General features: G+C 41.1%; 1 long non-coding RNA gene across 1 annotated transcript; it reads left to right on the top strand.

Annotated features, from left to right (window-relative positions):
• Positions 1-9,624: 9,624 nt before the first annotated feature.
• LOC119849338 lies at positions 9,625-17,091 on the top strand. Its single transcript, XR_005290441.1, has 2 exons — positions 9,625-9,686; positions 16,790-17,091. It is a non-coding gene; the product is annotated as an uncharacterized LOC119849338 (long non-coding RNA).
• The last annotated feature ends 214 nt before the right edge of the window (positions 17,092-17,305 follow it).

Raw genomic sequence — 17,305 nt, 5'->3', positions numbered from 1 at the left:
TTAACACAGAAACATATACTTTGACTCAGATTGACAAAAGCAAGGAAATTCAGAATTAATGTCATTGCTAATCCACTCTTCTGACTCTAGGCATTGTATTCAGAACAGGTTAAAAAAATTGCTAAAACTTTTTTGATTGGAAATGCCATTTTGTTGAAACCAAAATGTTTTGCAGAAATGTAGCAGTTTCAAATAAAATTTCTTAGAAAAGGTTTCTCAGTCCAGGATGGACTTGAGAATATGAGCATAGCATAGCTGATAGATCAGTGGTTAATCTGCTGGAATGTGGGAGACCCAGATTGATGTTGCCACTCTGGCTTATTGGGAACAGACTTGAAGCAGGGTCTCCTAACTCCAGCTGAATGTCCTACTTAATAGGTTATTCTGATATCTTTCTCCTTTGTTGTTGTTGTTGTTGTTTTTGAAACCCTTGTGATGATTTGAGGAACACACCTGTACAATTTATGAACTAAGGTCAATATTATGAAGATGTTACTATGAAAAAATGCTGTAGCATGGAAAACTTCTATGTTGGTGGATCCACCATTGTTGACAAGCCTTTAAACACATCTCTGCCAAACTAGATACACTGTGGAGGCATTAACCTTAGTGACTGTACTCTAACCAAAATAGGTATGCAAAGGAGGTTGGTGGGAGCTGGAAGAAGCCACTTCCTCAAGCATGTTTGTAGGGAGCTGGCATTTGGACAATGGAAACTTTCCAACTGCAGAACAAAAATAAAAAACAAGGTGTTGATAATAGCCTTTAAAATCCGCAGAGATTGGGGTGGGTGAGAAGATTCACAGAGCTCCCCAGGAAGCTTTGAGCCAGCCCAAAGAATGCTCCGGAGTGGCAGAAAACTGAGAGAGGGAAATGCTTTTGAGTTCATTATTCTGTATTTCTCATGCAATTAAGAGCAGCAATGGTATTATAATCCTGTTCAAAGTGTCTGTGAAGTGTATATGTTACACCCACTATGTGCCCTTGAAAAGATAATGTGCAGACCCAGAAGACCCACACAACTGGAGTTCTGGCAGAGGGTCTGTTTAAGCTCTTGTGGAGGTCTAAGGGGGTCAGCCCTTTTAACAGGACCTGGGCAATGGGCTGTATGGTTGTAGCTTTCAGGTGGGGGTTCTAGGCAGAGGGTCTGCACTGTGAGAATGTGCAGAGAGGCCACAGGACAGTGGCTGTGTCCAGTCTCTGGAGGTTTAAAACAGATGGGACCCTTCATGGAGAAGTCATTTGCTTTAAATTCCTGCCAGCTTTTAGCTAGACTCATTACCTAAAAAACATGCATGGAAATTACCAAACTACTAAACAGATTAATGGTTAGATCACTAAAAGGAAAATTAGTATTCAGAGATACTAATTGGTTAATATTTGCACAACATTGTGAAGATATAAACAATTTTGGAAATGTAAGCTGCTATGGAAACATTCAGTATTTTATTATTATTATTATTATTATGCTAAGCATAAATTTGCCCCAAGCTGTCTTCATACTCCATTGGGCTAGTAAGATCAGAAACACACGCAAAAAAAATCTATCTCAGCCAAAAGAACTTAACTTGATGAAAATATATTTTAAAACGTATGCACTTAAGAAGAGAATGTATAGACTCTGCATAGACTATCTGCAGAAAACAGTCAACTTCAAGGCGGAGCAATAAAAAACTTTTATACTGGAAATGGAAATCATTTCAGTTTCGTAAGTAGAGTGGGTTGCTTTGAAATTCAGGAACTAAATATGATGAATGGGGCCATAAAAAGAAAGAAAGTACACTGTAAAGAGGGAGAAAAGGAGACGTGTATTCCCATGAGAGACTTTCTCTCTGAGGTGCAGATGCCATATCCAGTTTATAGCACTCTTGTAAAATGGTATAAAAATATATTCTATTGGAATGAAATGTATTGAACACAAACTAAGATTTGAAGCAAATCATAAAAAAAAAACCAGGAACATGGTGGTGAACACAGACATCTTAAATATGGTGAAAGGGATTTTTATGACCTTTCTCAACATTACCTAAGAGATAGGAAAGGCTCTTCAGCTCATGAAAACAGAGATGGCCATACCTTGATTATATTCCACTGGAACTGTAAATGGTTTCCTACAAAATATCTGCAACCTGATTTGCTATGAATTGTAGAACTACTTTGTCAACAATAGAATGCTTAAGCAAGCTCCTCAGCCAAAACCAATCCCAATTTCTTACCAGCTCCCTGACTTTATATCTGTTTCATTAAAAAACCAACAAATCCCAATTTCAGGTTGTCTTTGGTAACATATCTTTAAACAAACACAGACAGGGCCGAGTTCAGTGATGGTATAAGCATGTGTTACACCACTGAAGTGAATGGAATTCCATCTGATTACTTCACTCACCCCTCAGATTTCTGCATGAATTTTACTCTTTTCTCCAGTTTTTATTCTTTAGTGCCTCAAAGTAGCACTGGGTATTTTAGTGAGGATAAGTTTAAGTGGTTCTCCCATAATGTGTAGACCAAGAGCAAAGCTGATCTTCAGAGTTTACTCTTAACTAACAGTTGACTTAGTCTACAACCATAGACTTTCCCACCATTGCTGCCAGTGGAATTGAACTGTAGCACACAAAGGCTAATAGCATTTTAACCACAATGCCATCTACAAGCTGCACTGGGGGATGCAGTTATCACCAGACTTTGTCCCTAATATGCTCAGTGGAACCACACTGGTTTTGTTACCGAAGGGCCTTCTGCACCTATGGTCTTTGGTGTGGGGGACAGGATTTGCCTTCTAATAAGAGTCAAAGTTAAATCAAAGTCTCCACTCCCCAGTGGAGACACTTCAAAGACATCTTTTAAGTTATATTTAGAGATATTATATATAAATAATATATAATAAATTATAATATTGTATTCATATGTTCCAAGGTTGAAGAATATGTTCTGACCCTACAATTACTTTCTGAATATGGAAAGGTTATAGTCAGAGTGTAATTGTAGAGTCAGAACATATTAGTCAACCTTGGAACCATCAGAGTTCTAAGCACTGAACAGCTGCAGGATCAGTCACTAATCTTACTAAATGGAGAAAAGGCTACTGACTGCACAGAATGGTGAGTTTATGTGTGCAGGGTTCTATAATGTGAAGTATGGAGAAAGTGTAACTCTCACTTTGATTTCAAACGTAACGAACAGGGCTTTTTTGGGCTTTTTTTTAAAATACAGTCGATGGATGGAAGCAGTAATAATATCTATTTCTTTAGGTCAAAATTGCCAGAAATTTATTTCTCAAGAGAAAATTGTTTCATTTCCTCTTTCCTGGGACACTTGCACTAGAAGTGTCACTATAGCAACTTGACTAAGGGCAGTATGAACGTTGCTAGGTAGCATGATAGCATAGTTTAGAGCTGAACGTTGGTTATATTGTTTTCAGTGGTTAGCAGAAATGCATTTGATTTAAAAGAAACTTGTTTAAAAAATTTGGTGAATTAAGATGCAATTGCAGATAGGGTATCTGTGAGATATGAAGGGAAAATAGAAGAGACACCAAGTAGTGCATTTCTAGATAATTATTGCATGCTTCCAGTGGTGTTAAAGGTTAAGAGACTAAAGGCAATGACATTAGCCGCTCCAGGAGTGCACTAATATTCTAGAAATGCACTGCCTGGTGTGCCCCATTACCATTATAAAATAGAATTATCCATTTGTATTTACAGAGCACTATTAATTTTGTCATGAGGGAGGCAGAATACATTAATTCCCTCAGAAAGTAGTTGCAAATAGAATCGGAATTGAATAAGTATTTACAAGTAATGACAAAAGTCTAAAATGTGAGACAATGTATTATCAATTACTTGGAAAAGTTGAAGGCAGATTAAAAATAAAATAGTCCCAATTAGTTTTAAATAGAAAAATTCTCTAGTATGAACTTACATCTGGAAACCAATGGGAGGTGTCTTAAAACAGATACTTTAGTGTCGCCACAAGGATTTTTTAAACAATAATACACTATTTGAAATATAAAGAAAAAATGTAGTATAAATAACTTGTACCATGCATCTTACAAATCCCATTGGGACCTAAAAGAGGAAATAGAGTACATTGTAGCATGAAATGATTTTATATTTTATTAATCACAAGTTGTCAAAACTGCATTGAAATAAAGAATATCAAATAGCTGATGATGAATAGTAATTCAACTGAAAGGGAAACTAAATGTATGCAAGGGCAGTAGGACAATATGAATATCTCAACATCTGAACATTCAGATGTTTTCCCCGTTAAGTTACTAACCAGAAATTAGGGGAAACACTTTGATATCAAAATATTTTGGTGGATTCAAGTATCAGTGGTAAAGGGATTTGCTTATAACACTACTTTGAAGAAAAGTTATTTTTTTTAAAGCCCAGCTCAACTCCCATTGATGGCAATGGAAATACTCTCACTGCCTTCATGAGGAGATGGATCAAGCCTTAAATAGGAAATCTTTAATGATGGGAATTGTCACAGGGTGGCCGGTCCTTTGAAGGGAGATGGGTCTTAGCTCCACCTGTGACAAGGCCAACTCACCTCCCCAGATATGTGACTAACATGATCGGACCTCACCTGCAAAATAGGCAGGAAAGAACCTGTTTCTCACTGCTTAGGTGGGAGCTAGATATCCAGATGCCTAACATGGGGCAGCAGTGCATACATCCAGAGAAAGAAATTTAGGTGCCTAGGGAACTTTTACCCTGAAAACTTAGGTGCTGAGTGAGTTTAGTCACTTACAAGATTAGGTGCAGCCGAGCGGGGGTTTTGTGGATTGCAATGGGACCTAACATAGGATATAGGCACTAAAATTTTGGATTAGGTGCCGAAGTACCTGTATGGATCTGGGCAGTAGACAGGCAGTGAGTTGCATACCTTTCAAAATGGATACTGGTTACCATTATATACTTAAGTCTAGAATATGCTTTGTAGGTGCAGTCCTATGTTGAGGACAGAGCAGAGGTGCACCATCCCCTGGGGAGCACTCCAATTACTACTAGGCTAAGTGAAAGTGTTTTAAAAAAGATTCAATAGGTCCAACATCCCAAGAAAGCTAATGTTACTCTGAATCACTCTCCTGTGTAAATACATATCCTCAATATTGCAGTGATTTATTATATATTTCTATTGTGGTAGCAACTGAGATGGGGCTTCATTGTGCTAGGTGCCATACAAACTCATAGAGAGAGACCACTCCTGTCCCAGAGAGTATAGACAAGACAGCAGAAAGATGAGAGGAAGGTTATATTGCAATTATATTTTATAGGTGGCAAGCTGAGGCCCAGAAAGATTTAAATGACTTGCCCAAGGTTACAAGAAAATCTTTGGTCAGTTCCAGGCCTCTCTGTCAATATATTTTGCAATTAATATTGCACAAAGTTACCACGCAGTAAGTGTGCACACGTTTTTTAAGGCACTTCAGTTTGTTCCGAACACAATTTCTGGAGCTCATACAATGTGTTTCCTTAAAGTGTACATCCTGGCAACGTTTGAAAGCAAGATCAGTAGACACTCATGTTTTCCAGATCTTCAATGATTATTTTAGGGAAAAGAGGTGAAATTTTTTTTTTGCCCAAAAGAGTTTTTGTCTACTGCATCTTTTACTATGTATGCATATGTGTTTGTGTGAACTCTATGATTTAATACAGTTTAATGTCTTCCTGATTACACAGCTGCCACTCTTTTTGGCAAAATGTTTCTTTTGCCATCACTATGGCAGGAAACTGAAACTAACAGAGAACAATTTAATTCTGATGACACTTTATTTTTAGAAAATACATGTTGAATAAGTATGCCAGAAACTGAAGGACAACAGATGGAAGGAAACTGAAATTAGATAGTATCATATTTTTTACTCTTATGGCCATATAACTGATCTATTTGTCATACTCATCACCTTAGCATCTGCGTGCCTAAAAAAGAATTTGGCAGATTTGCTCCTACATTGTGTCCCCTTGTGACACACCACTGGTGAAAAGTTAACATGAAGTTGACATAACTGAACATGGGAGGAATCCGTATTCTCCAGTGTTCAAGAGCCAATGTAACAGCCCATCCTCTCCCTGCTGCAATATAGGATGTGGCTTAGAGAAAAAGAGCATGATTTGGAACAACTCATTCCCTCATGGTTATAACATCCCCAGCATGGCCTGAGGCTGCTCTCATTTATCCCAATGGGAATCAATTGGTACAATGGTAACCCACAGTCAGAGGAGCAAAAACGTGGCTTAAAGCCACCTTGGGAAAAACCTCCCTTGAACTGTGCTGTGCACCCTTTGTGGCAGCTGACAATCTAGGTCTTTGTCGTAAAGTACTGAGTATAGTTTCTGATGTAATCCAATACTGAGAACAAAGAGCCAGAATCATAAAGGTACTTAGGCTCCTATGTCCTGCATTCTGAAAACCACCACTTAGCTGCTGCCTCACCCCGGAGGCACCTAAGTTTCTGTGGCAGGCTTGTGCAAAGCCACATAAATCTTGGCGCTGCCCATAGCTAAGGAGCTGTTTGGAGCTCACACCTTGTTTACCCACCAATCTTCCCTGTGAGGCTTCATTTGCATGAAAGACAGCTGGATGTGGGCTGGAATGCTCAATAACCCATTGGGCAAGGCACTCATATAGGTTAATGGAGACCCACATTTGGCTCCTTGCACCACCTCATTTGGAGTAGGGACTTGAACCCCTGCATCCCTGCTGAGTGCCCTGGCCTCCCGGCTATTGAGTCAACTGTTTGTTTTCTTTTCATTTTTGGCCAGTGACTACATAATTATTTATACAAAGTGAAACTGCTCTAACATGACAGACTGAGATAGACCCACCCCAAAATCCTGCACATTCCTTCCCACTCCTGGCTAGCTTAGACAGCGCCCCACTCATTTGCTGGCTTCTGAGAATCCCTTTCTTAGGTGTTGAACTCTCTCCATGCACTGCCTGGACACCAAACTCAGAGCTGTGAATTCCACCATGTGACAGGATGCTTGGGAGTTAGGCATTACAATGCCTAACATCCCTCTGTGAATTTAGCCCAAAGTTCCTTATGCATTCACAACGTACGTGTTAGCACAGACAGCAAAATTCATCAGGTGGGAACAAGCTGTTTATAGATGCACTAACATTGTTCTAGAAGCAATTGCATTTTATATTTGAAGGAGTACTTGTGGCTAGCCACTATGGATGTAGAAGCCCTCGACACCAACATTCCACAAAAAGAAGAACTAGAAGCCGTCAGGAACAGTATCCCCGATAATGTCACGGCTAACCTGGTGGCTGAACTTTGTGACTTTGTCCTCACCCACAACTATTTCACATTTGGGGACAATGTATACCTTCAAATCAGTTGCACTGTGATGGGTACCCGCATGGCGCCACAGTATGCCAACATTTTTATGGCTGACTTAGAACAATGCTTCCTCAGCTCTCGTCCCCTAATGCCCCTACACTACTTGCGCTACATTGATGACATCTTCATCATCTGGACCCATGGAAAAGAAGCCCTTGAGGAATTTCACCATGATTTCAACAATTTCCATCCCACCATCAACCTCAGCCTGGACCAGTCCACACAAGAGATCCACTTCCTGGACACTACAGTGCTAATATGCGATGGTCACATAAACACCACCCTATATCAGAAACCTACTGACCGCTATTCCTACCTACATGCCTCTAGCTTTCATCCAGATCATACCACACCATCCATTGTCTACAGCCAAGCTCTACGATATAACCGCATTTGCTCCAACCCCTCAGACAGAGACAAACACCTACAAGATCTCTATCATGCATTCTTACAACTACAATACCCACCTGCTGAAGTGAAGAAATAGATTGACAGAAGAGTACCCAGAAGTCACCTACTACAGGACAGGCCCAACAAAGAAAATAACAGAACACCACTAGCCATCACCTTCAGCCCCCAACTAAAACCTCTCCAACGCATCATCAAGGATCTACAACCTATCCTGAAGGACGATACATAACTCTCACAGATCTTGGGAGACAGGCCAGTCCTTGCTTACAGACAGCCCCCCAACCTGAAGCAAATACTCACCAGCAACCACACACCACACAACAGAACCACTAACCCAGGAACCTATCCTTGCAACAAAGCCCGTTGCCAACTGTGTCCACATATTTATTCAGGGGACACCATCATAGGGCCTAATCACATCGGCCACACTATCAGAGGCTCGTTCACCTGCGCATCTACCAATGTGATATATGCCATCATGTGCCAGCAATGCCCCTCTGCCATGTACATTGGTCAAACTGGACAGTCTCTACGTAAAAGAATAAATGGACACAAATCAGATGTCAAGAATTATAACATTCAAAAACCAATTGGAGAACACTTCAATCTCTCTGGTCACTCGATTACAGACCTGAGGGTGGCTATCCTTCAACAAAAAAACTTCAGAAACAGACTCCAATGAGAGACTGCTGAATTGGAATTAATTTGCAAACTGGATACAATTAACTTAGGCTTGAATAGAGACTGGGAATGGATGAGTCATTACACAAAGTAAAACTATTTCCCCATGTTATTTCTCCCCCCCTCCCACCCCCCACTGTTCCTCAGATGTTCTTGTTAACTGCTGGAAATAGCCTACTTTGCTTGTCACCATGAAAAGTTTTCCTCCTTCCCCCCCCGCCCCCCGCTGCTGCTGGTGATGGCTCATCTTAAGTGATCACTCTCCTTACAGTGTGTATGATAAAACCCATTGTTTCATGTTCTCTGTGTGTGTATATAAATCTCCCCACTGTATTTTCCACCAAATGCATCCGATGAAGTGAGCTGTAGCTCACGAAAGCTTATGCTCAAATAAATTAGTTCGTCTCTATGGTGCCACAAGTACTCCTTTTCTTTTTGCGAATACAGACTAACACGGCTGCTACTCTGAAACCTGGCTGAACAAAGGGTTTCATGTCTTTTCCTAAAAAAATCCCTGCACCAGAGCAGCCCAGTGTGAACCTGCTTGGAGGGGGCACTACCACCTTTTCCATTACCCCTCGTGTGCAGCATAGTTTCCTGTAAAAGGAGAAGAAAGATGGACTTCCGGTTACCTGTCTAGAATTAACAAGACCATGAACATTAAAGAGCTGAATATAGTTCTGACATACCAAGCCATAATTTCACTGCATTTATCCTCTTGTGAATAACTTCTTGATCTGGGGCCACGCAGTGCCATACTAGGTATCTTAGCAAGCAAATTTTCTTTCTTTCTTTTAAATTAGAAATTGAAGTCTTCTGTAAAATTGTGCAATGTATTTCCTTTGAATTGCAAAAATTACCCTTGACTGAGGTGCATGCTGTGCCTAGGAACCAGCACTGGTTTACTTGAATGTTGATCCTGGCCATAACCTGTCTTCAGGAGGCTTTTGCCTACGTGGCTCCTATGCCTGCCTGCCTGCCTGCCTGGCTGGCTGGCAGATGCCTAGATGTAACAGGGGTTCTGAGTCAAGAGATCAATTCCCCTTCAATATAAGTTAATTGGGATCTAAATGGAGGACCAATTAACAAGGGATGTTGCAGCTGATGGGCTAATTAGAGGGGGATGCAACCCCAGCAGCTGGGAACAGATAAATGGAGAGGAAGGAAACCCTGAAAAGGGGGAGGAGTCTGAGGGAAGGCAGAGCTGGAAGTTGTTAGGACTGCTTCCTTTCCCCAAGCAGTAAGTGGGGTAACTGACTGGGACCTGTAATTATGTATGTGGTACTACAGACAACAGCCTATAGGAGTATATAATAAAGCATAGTGGTAGTGAAGATTATATAAAGTTGGAGGACTCCCTGTGATACTAGAATATTGCAACTTCCTCAGTTATTGGAAAATCTCATTATTATTTTAGATTTTTTTTTGCTCCAACAATAATTATAGCCCAGTTTTAGGAGGGAAAATTAATGAGACCAATTAATTAAGGTGGGCTATTATCTGCAGGAGGGAAAAAAAACCTTTTGTAGTGATAATCAGGATGGCCCATTTCAAACAGTTGAGAAAAGGTGTGAGTAACGGTCGGGGGGAAAAATTAGCATGGAGAAATAGTTTTTACTTTGTGTAATGACCCATCCACTCCCAGTCTTTATTCAAGCCTAATTTAATGGTGTCCAGTTTATGAATTAATTCAAATTCAGCAGTTTCTCATTGGAGTCTGTTTTTGAAGTGGTTTTTTTGTTGGAGAATTGCAACTTTTAGGTCTGAAATTGAGTGACCAGGGAGGTTGAAGTGTTCTCTGACTGGTTTTTGAATCATATAATTCTTGATGTCTGATTTGTCTATTTATTCTTTTGCATAGAGATTGTCCAGTTTGGCCAAAGTACATGACAGAGGAGCATTGTTGGCACATGATGGCATATATCCTATTGGTAGATGTGCAGGTGAATGAGCCTCTTATCGTGTGGCTGATGTGATTAGATCCTATGATGGTGTCCCTTGAATAGATATGTGGACAGAGTTGGCAACTGGCTTTGTTGCAAGGATAGGTTCCTGGGTTAGTGTTTTTATTGTGTGGTATGTGTGGTTGCTGGTAAGTATTTGCTTCAGATTGGGGGGCTGTCTGTAAGTGAGGACTGGCCTGTGTCCCAAGATCTGTGAGAGTGGGGGATCATCCTTCAGGATAGGCTGTACACCCCTAATGATGCGCTGGAGAGGTTTTAGTTGGGGGCTGAAGGTGACGGCTAGTGGCGTCTTGTTACTTTCTTTGTTGGGCCTGTCCTGTAGTAGGTGACTTCTGGGTACTCTTCTGGCTCTGTCAATCTGTTTCTTCTCTTCAGCAGGTGGGTATTGTAGTTGTAAGAAAGCTTGATAGAGATCTTGTCGGTGTTTGTCTCTAAGGGGTTGGAGCAAATGTGGTTGTATCTTAGAGCTTGGCTGTAGACAATGGATCGTGTGATGTCGTCTGGATGAAAGCTGGAGGCATGTAGGTAAGTATAGCAGTCAGTAGGTTTCTGGTATAGAGTGGTGTTTATGTGGCCATCACTCATTAGCACAGTAGTGTCCAGGAAGTGGATATCTTGTGTGGACTGGTTCAGGCTGAGGTTGATGGTGGGATGAAAATTGTTGAAATCATAGTAGAATTCCTCAAGGGCTTCTTTCCATGGGTCCAGATGATGAAGATGTCATCAATGTAACGTAAGTAGAGTATGGGTGTTAGGGGATGAGAGCTGAGGAAGCGTTGTTCTGAGTCACCCATAAAAATGTTGGCATGCTGTGGGGCCATGCGGGTATCCATAGCAGTGCTGCTGACATAACCTGTTTTCAATGTCAGAGCCGCAGAACCATTGTGAACTGTGTCTCTCCCAAACAACTGTAAATCCCTTTATCAGTATTGCCAACCCCAAAAGTCCAAAAATCATGGATCAGACCCCAAAAACTCATGAGATTATTTTTGAATTACACTGTCTTTTGGGGTCTATTTTTTACTTTTAAACTCTCCTTGCCCACCTCCAAAATGTGACTGTGTATGACATTAGTGTTGCTACCTCTCCCAAATCTGAGTCAAATGATTTTGGCTCTGCCCCCAGCTTCTCCCCAAATGCCAAAATTCTAATTAATTCTCTGTCCCCTCTCCAACCTCTGCCTATCTCTTAGCCCAGCAATTAATAAGGCAACCTCAACATCATTTCTTCCCCCGCCATCCCCTATATCTGCCTGTTCCCAATCCTATCCCTGCTTCTCCTCTAGCTCCAGCGGTTTTTCATCCCTCTTTCATAGGTCAGCAGGGCAACTCCAGAGGCTCTTCAGCCCCTCCACCTTCCCAGGCCTTGTTTTGCAGGGATGGGGGAAGGGAAGGAACATAGCCACCCTGACCTACTGGGTTCTTTTTATTGCTGCTTCCTCCCCTTTCTCTGCCTACAAGAATGGTGTGGCTGTTCCCTCTCACCCACAAGCCAAGACAACTTTTGGCTGGGAAGGGGAGAGCTGTGTTTGCCTTATAAAGCAGCCCTTATGGGCTGCTCTTCCAGAGAAGGCAGGCAAGTGTGGCTAATCACCACCACCAGCTCCCCAATGTGTTTTGACCCTGTCCTGTAGGGACCAAGTGTAATTACTTTCATGAGTGAAGAGGCTCCATATATCTGCTATAAAAATATTTTTACAAGAATCTTCAACTACAACATAATCCCCAAAGCTTTTTTTTCCAGTGGGCAAAACTGATTTTAATGCTTCTAAAGCATGTGGTAAGATAGCCACTTCATTTCTGGTCATAAAGGAAATCCAAGATGTTCATGACCATATGGAATGAATGCAGAACTTCGTAAAAACATAGTATTCTTGGCAGCAAGTTAAAGAAGTATGGATTGGATGAATGGACTATAAGGTGGATAGAAAGCTGGCTAGATCATAGAGCTCAATGGGTAGTGATCATAGAGCTCAATGTTTAGTTGACAGCTGGTATCAAACAGTGCTCCAGGGGTCGGTTCTAGGGCCAGTTTTGACATCTTCATTAATGATCTAGATCAGTGGTTCTCAACCAGGGGTTCGGGGACCCCTAAGGGGCCATATGCAGGTTTCGGGGAGTCCACCAAGCAGGGCCAGCATTAGACTCACTTGGGTCCAAGGCAGAAAGCCAAAGCCCCACCCAGTGCTGAAGCCAAAGCGTGAGCAATGTAGCTTTGCAGAACACCCTCTGGCATGGGACCCAAGGCAATTGTCCTGCTTACTATCCCTCAGTGCCAGCCCTGGCTTTTATATGCAGAAAACCAGTTATTGTGGCACAGGTGGGCTGTGGAGATTTTACAGCATGTTGGGTGGGACTCAGAAAGAACCCTGAGAACCCCTGATCTGGATGGATTGCACCCTCAGCAAGTTCATGTATGACACTAAGCTGTGGGGAGAGGTAGATATACTGGTGGGTAGGAATAGGATCCAGTGTGACCTAGACAAATTGGAGGATTGGGCCAAAAGAAATCTCATGAGGTTCAACAAGGACAAGTGCAGAGTCCTGCACTTAGGATGGAAGAATCCCAGGCACTGCTACAGGCAGGGGACAGACTGGCTAAGTGACAGTTCTGCAGAAAACGACCTGGGGATTACAGTGGATGAGAAGCTGGAGATGAGACAACAGTGTGCCCTTGTTGCAAAGAAGGCTAACGGCATATTGGGCTGTGTTTAATAGGAGCATTGCCAGCAGATCGAGGGAAGTGATTATTCCCCTCTAGTCAGCACTGGTGAGGCCACATCTGGAGTATTGTCTAGTTTTGGGCCCCCCACTACAGAAAGGATGTGGACAAATTGGAGAGAATCCAGCAGAAGGCAACTAAAATGATTAGGGGGCTGGGGCATATGACTTATGAGGAGAGGCTCTGGGAACTGGGCTTGTTTAGTCTGCAGAAGAGAAGAGTGAGCAGGGGATTTAATAGCAGCCTTCAATTACCTGAAGGGGGGTGCCAAGGGGGATGGAGCTCGGCTGTTCTCAGTGGTGGCAGATGACAGAACAAGGAGCAACAGTCTCAAGTAGAAGTTTGAGAGGTTTAAGTTGGATATTAGGAAAAACTATTTCATTAGGAGGGTGGTGAAGCACTGGAATGGGTTACCTAGGGAGGTGGCCAAATCTCCATCCTTGGAGGTTTTTAAGGGCTGGCTTGACAAAGCCCTGGCTGGGATGATTTAGTTGGGGTTGGTCCTGCTTTGAGCAGGGGTTTGACTAGATGACCTCCTAAAGTCCAACCCTAATCTTCTATGATTCTATGAAGTCCCACCAGATAAGAAATTGCAGAACCTATGAATATGTCTAGGTAGCTCCTGTCTATACTGGCCAGGGAAACTTTGTCTTCTAACTTGGTATGCCTGGCCAGTGCAGAAAGGACCCAGTCATACTATAAATCTGTTTACAAAGATGATCAGTTTACAGGGATAGAACAGTTGGGGCCTTTCTACAGTGACCAAGGAAACTGTGTTAGTGCCTTTCTCTCAATTACTATGTTTAAGAAAAGATGGAATCATGCTGGAATCATGTTAAATGGCTTCCCTGGACATAGCAGACAGGATCTTATTGCAACAGCACTGGATACAAAACGTTAAACAAAAAAAAGTTCAGTAAACTGTTTATTACAGTTAAATCTTTAATGTGTATCTATCTCCAAGTCATTGCTAACCATGAGAATTTTCAAACTCCTGCCTCCTTTAGATTTCATAAAGGACTTAGTTCAGTGATAATATCCATCAGCTACAAAACAGTAGTTCCAATAATATCCTAGGCTACTTTGATGTGGGGTTAATTAAGTTTATCTGACTTAAAATACCATATAGATTTGGCTAAGGAGAATCCTTGAGGTGGTGAACACAAATGTTGCACAAGTCACTGTGCCTCCTTGTGTCTAAAAGACTGAGGGTGGCATTTTTTGGTGAATGAAACTTGAATGAGCTCCCCCTTTTCTTTTTCATTTGCTTTTTTTATAGAGCCGTTAGCTATTCATTTGTGTAACCTAGAATCTTTTCAAGATGTTCAGACTGTAATGAATCTATTCTGAGTCTGTTAATTATTGTTAGTAAAGCACTCTGAAAAATGAAGAGTGCTGCATAAGTACTAAGGACAGTATTTGGCCCAACTTGCATCTAGTACAGCTGGAAGACAAAACACTTGTGTTATTATTATTATTATTTATTATTAATCACATGGGCCAAATTGGTACAACTCTCAATGGCTACACTAGAAATTGTGCCTGTGTGCTGTTTCTTTAAATTTGTCAGAGGAAGCCAGGTAGGGTGGGGCTGGGGCTGGGGAAGGTGATAGGCAGAAGCTGTGCAGTGAAGCAAAGACAGATGTCTTCCTTATTGTAATAAACTTCCTTGTCCACTGAAAGAGGAAAGCAACTTTTTCAGTGGTTCTTTCCTATTTTCACTTGTTAGGGCTTGTTTTGGCCTTCTGACTTAAGGGTGTTCACTAATAATCTACCTCTCGGCTATCCTATTGAATTTTGCTTTATAAGAGGAACGGGAGAGAGAGAAGCCCTGTCTGCATGGGTTAACCATGCTTAAGCACATTTTTCGTTTTTAACATCTAGTTATGGCCTAGCAGGGTTTTAGCACATTTCAGCCAAATAGGCTAGAATTTCGCTGTTCTAAAAACTAAGCATGATCTCCAAAGTAAGGCCCCAGGACATGGTTAATAGAATACAGGTTTTCCTCATTATCAGATCAGTGAACTTGTATAAAAATTTGTTTGACTAGAACCCATTTTGAATCATACGATGTTTTTAACTCCATTATTTAGCTTGTTCATACTGAGCTGGAGCTTAAATAAAGGGAGGTTCCACATCCAGCTAAGGATTAAAATCGTATCACAAAAGTATAGGGCTGGAAGGGACCCTGAAAGGTCATCTAATCTATGTCACTCTGAGGCAGGACCAAGTAAGCCTAGACCATTTCTGATGGGTGTTTGTCTAACTTGTTCTTAAAAACCTCCAAAGATGGAGATTCCACATCCTCCCTTGCTACCCTATTCCTGTCATTAAATATCCTTATAATTAAAAAGTTTTCAACCTAAATATTCAACCTAAATCTCCCTTGCTGCAAACTAAGTTGATTACTTCTTGCCCTACCCTTAGTGAACATGGACAACAATTGAACACAGTCCTCTTTATAACAATATTTTACATATTTGAAGTCTATCGGGTACCCTCTCAGCATTCTCTTCTCTAGACTAAACCTCCTCGTAGGTCATGTTTTGTAAACCTTTATTATTTTTGTTGCTTACCCCTGGACTCTCTCCAGATCTTGTTCAGATCTTTAAGTGTGGCACCCAAAACAGGACGCACTACTCCAGCGGAGGCCTCACCAGTGCTGAGAAGAACAGAACAATTACCTTCCATGTCTTACACGCTACGGTCCTATTAATACATCCCAGAATTATATTAGTTTTTGAAACTGCAACATATTTTGGCTCATGTTCTATTTGTGACTATAACTCCCAGCTCCTTTTCTGCAGTACTACTTCCTAGCCATTTTGTATTTGTGCATTTTGATTTTTAACTTCCTAAGTGTAATATTTTTGCACTTGTCTTTTCTGAATTTCATCTTGTTGATTTCGGAACAGTCCTCCAATTTATCAAGGTGCTTATGAATTTTAATCCTATCCTTAAAAGTGCTTGTAACTTCTCCAGGTTTGGTATCATGTGCAAATTTGATAAGCATATTCTCCTCCAAATCATTAATGAAAAGACTTAATATTCCAGACCTATATAGCCTGTGTTTTCACCTACATTTACAGGAAATGGGCCCCAGAACCTGTGACTCCTAACTCAACTCCCACCCAATCACTGCCCTTATCATTCTAGAGGTAATTCTTTGAGACCATAACCTGTGGCAACACAACATTCTACCCCCTGAATAAAATTCCAACCTCTAGTTGTCACGGAATACAGAGTGTGATTTTATTTTTATTCTTTGGGAGAACTGGGAGTCACTTTTGAATTAACCTGAGGCCAACTAAAAGCACAAACCTCCTTAGGAATCAGTTATTTAACATTAAGAATGGTTTTTAGAGAACAGGCCAAATTCTGCTGTCATTTACTCTTGAATTTATAGAAGGGTAACTCCATTAACTGCTATGGAAATTGCTTCAGATTTTTACCTTTAACTAAGAACAGAATTTGGCTCTAGCAATAGAGAGGAGTGGGAGAGAGGAAAGGAAGAGAGAGAATTGAGATTTTGGAGCCTTTACTGAAGAATTTTTGTTTTGTTTCTGATTAGAAAACAGATTTAAATACTAAAATGCAGTAGAATGTAAAACAATAAAAAAAATAAACTCCAGTACTTATAATTGAACAACAATTACAGGGCTCTGATGAGACGTTGCAAGTGGAGAATTAGCCTATCCCAGCACCCATCTCATCACCTCCTGATGAGATTGATACCTGCAACAGCCATCTCACAGCCCAATGATTTCAAAACTTTCCAGGAGTTGCTGAACAGGATGACAGACTCACTGGAATCTCTACTGTAGATTGTCCCGGGAAAAATTGTACAAGCTCCTGGATCTCTGAAACACCTCTGTGCTTGGGTGCCTGGCAATGCCATCAATGAGTGACTAGTGGAGACTGCCAAGTTATTCTGGCAAACACCTGCTTCTCTAGCTAACACATCTAGCTAACAAATAGAGCAGATCACCACTACTAAATGTTTTCCCAGGTTTCTGAACAATTTTAAACCTACCCTGCACATGAGTGGTTGTATTCGCTAATGAGAGAACCAGATATGGGCAACAGACATCTCTACCCTGAAACAAAGAACCAAAAAACTCAATAAATTTGGTCAGAAAAATTATTCAACATCAAGCTTACAAGTTAGGATCAT

The sequence above is a fragment of the Dermochelys coriacea genome, chromosome 1 (genome assembly GCF_009764565.3).
Source record: "Dermochelys coriacea isolate rDerCor1 chromosome 1, rDerCor1.pri.v4, whole genome shotgun sequence".
NCBI lineage: Eukaryota > Metazoa > Chordata > Testudines > Dermochelyidae > Dermochelys > Dermochelys coriacea.
Note: the sequence above shows the minus strand (reverse complement) of the source record. Positions and strands in the feature narration are given on the sequence as shown.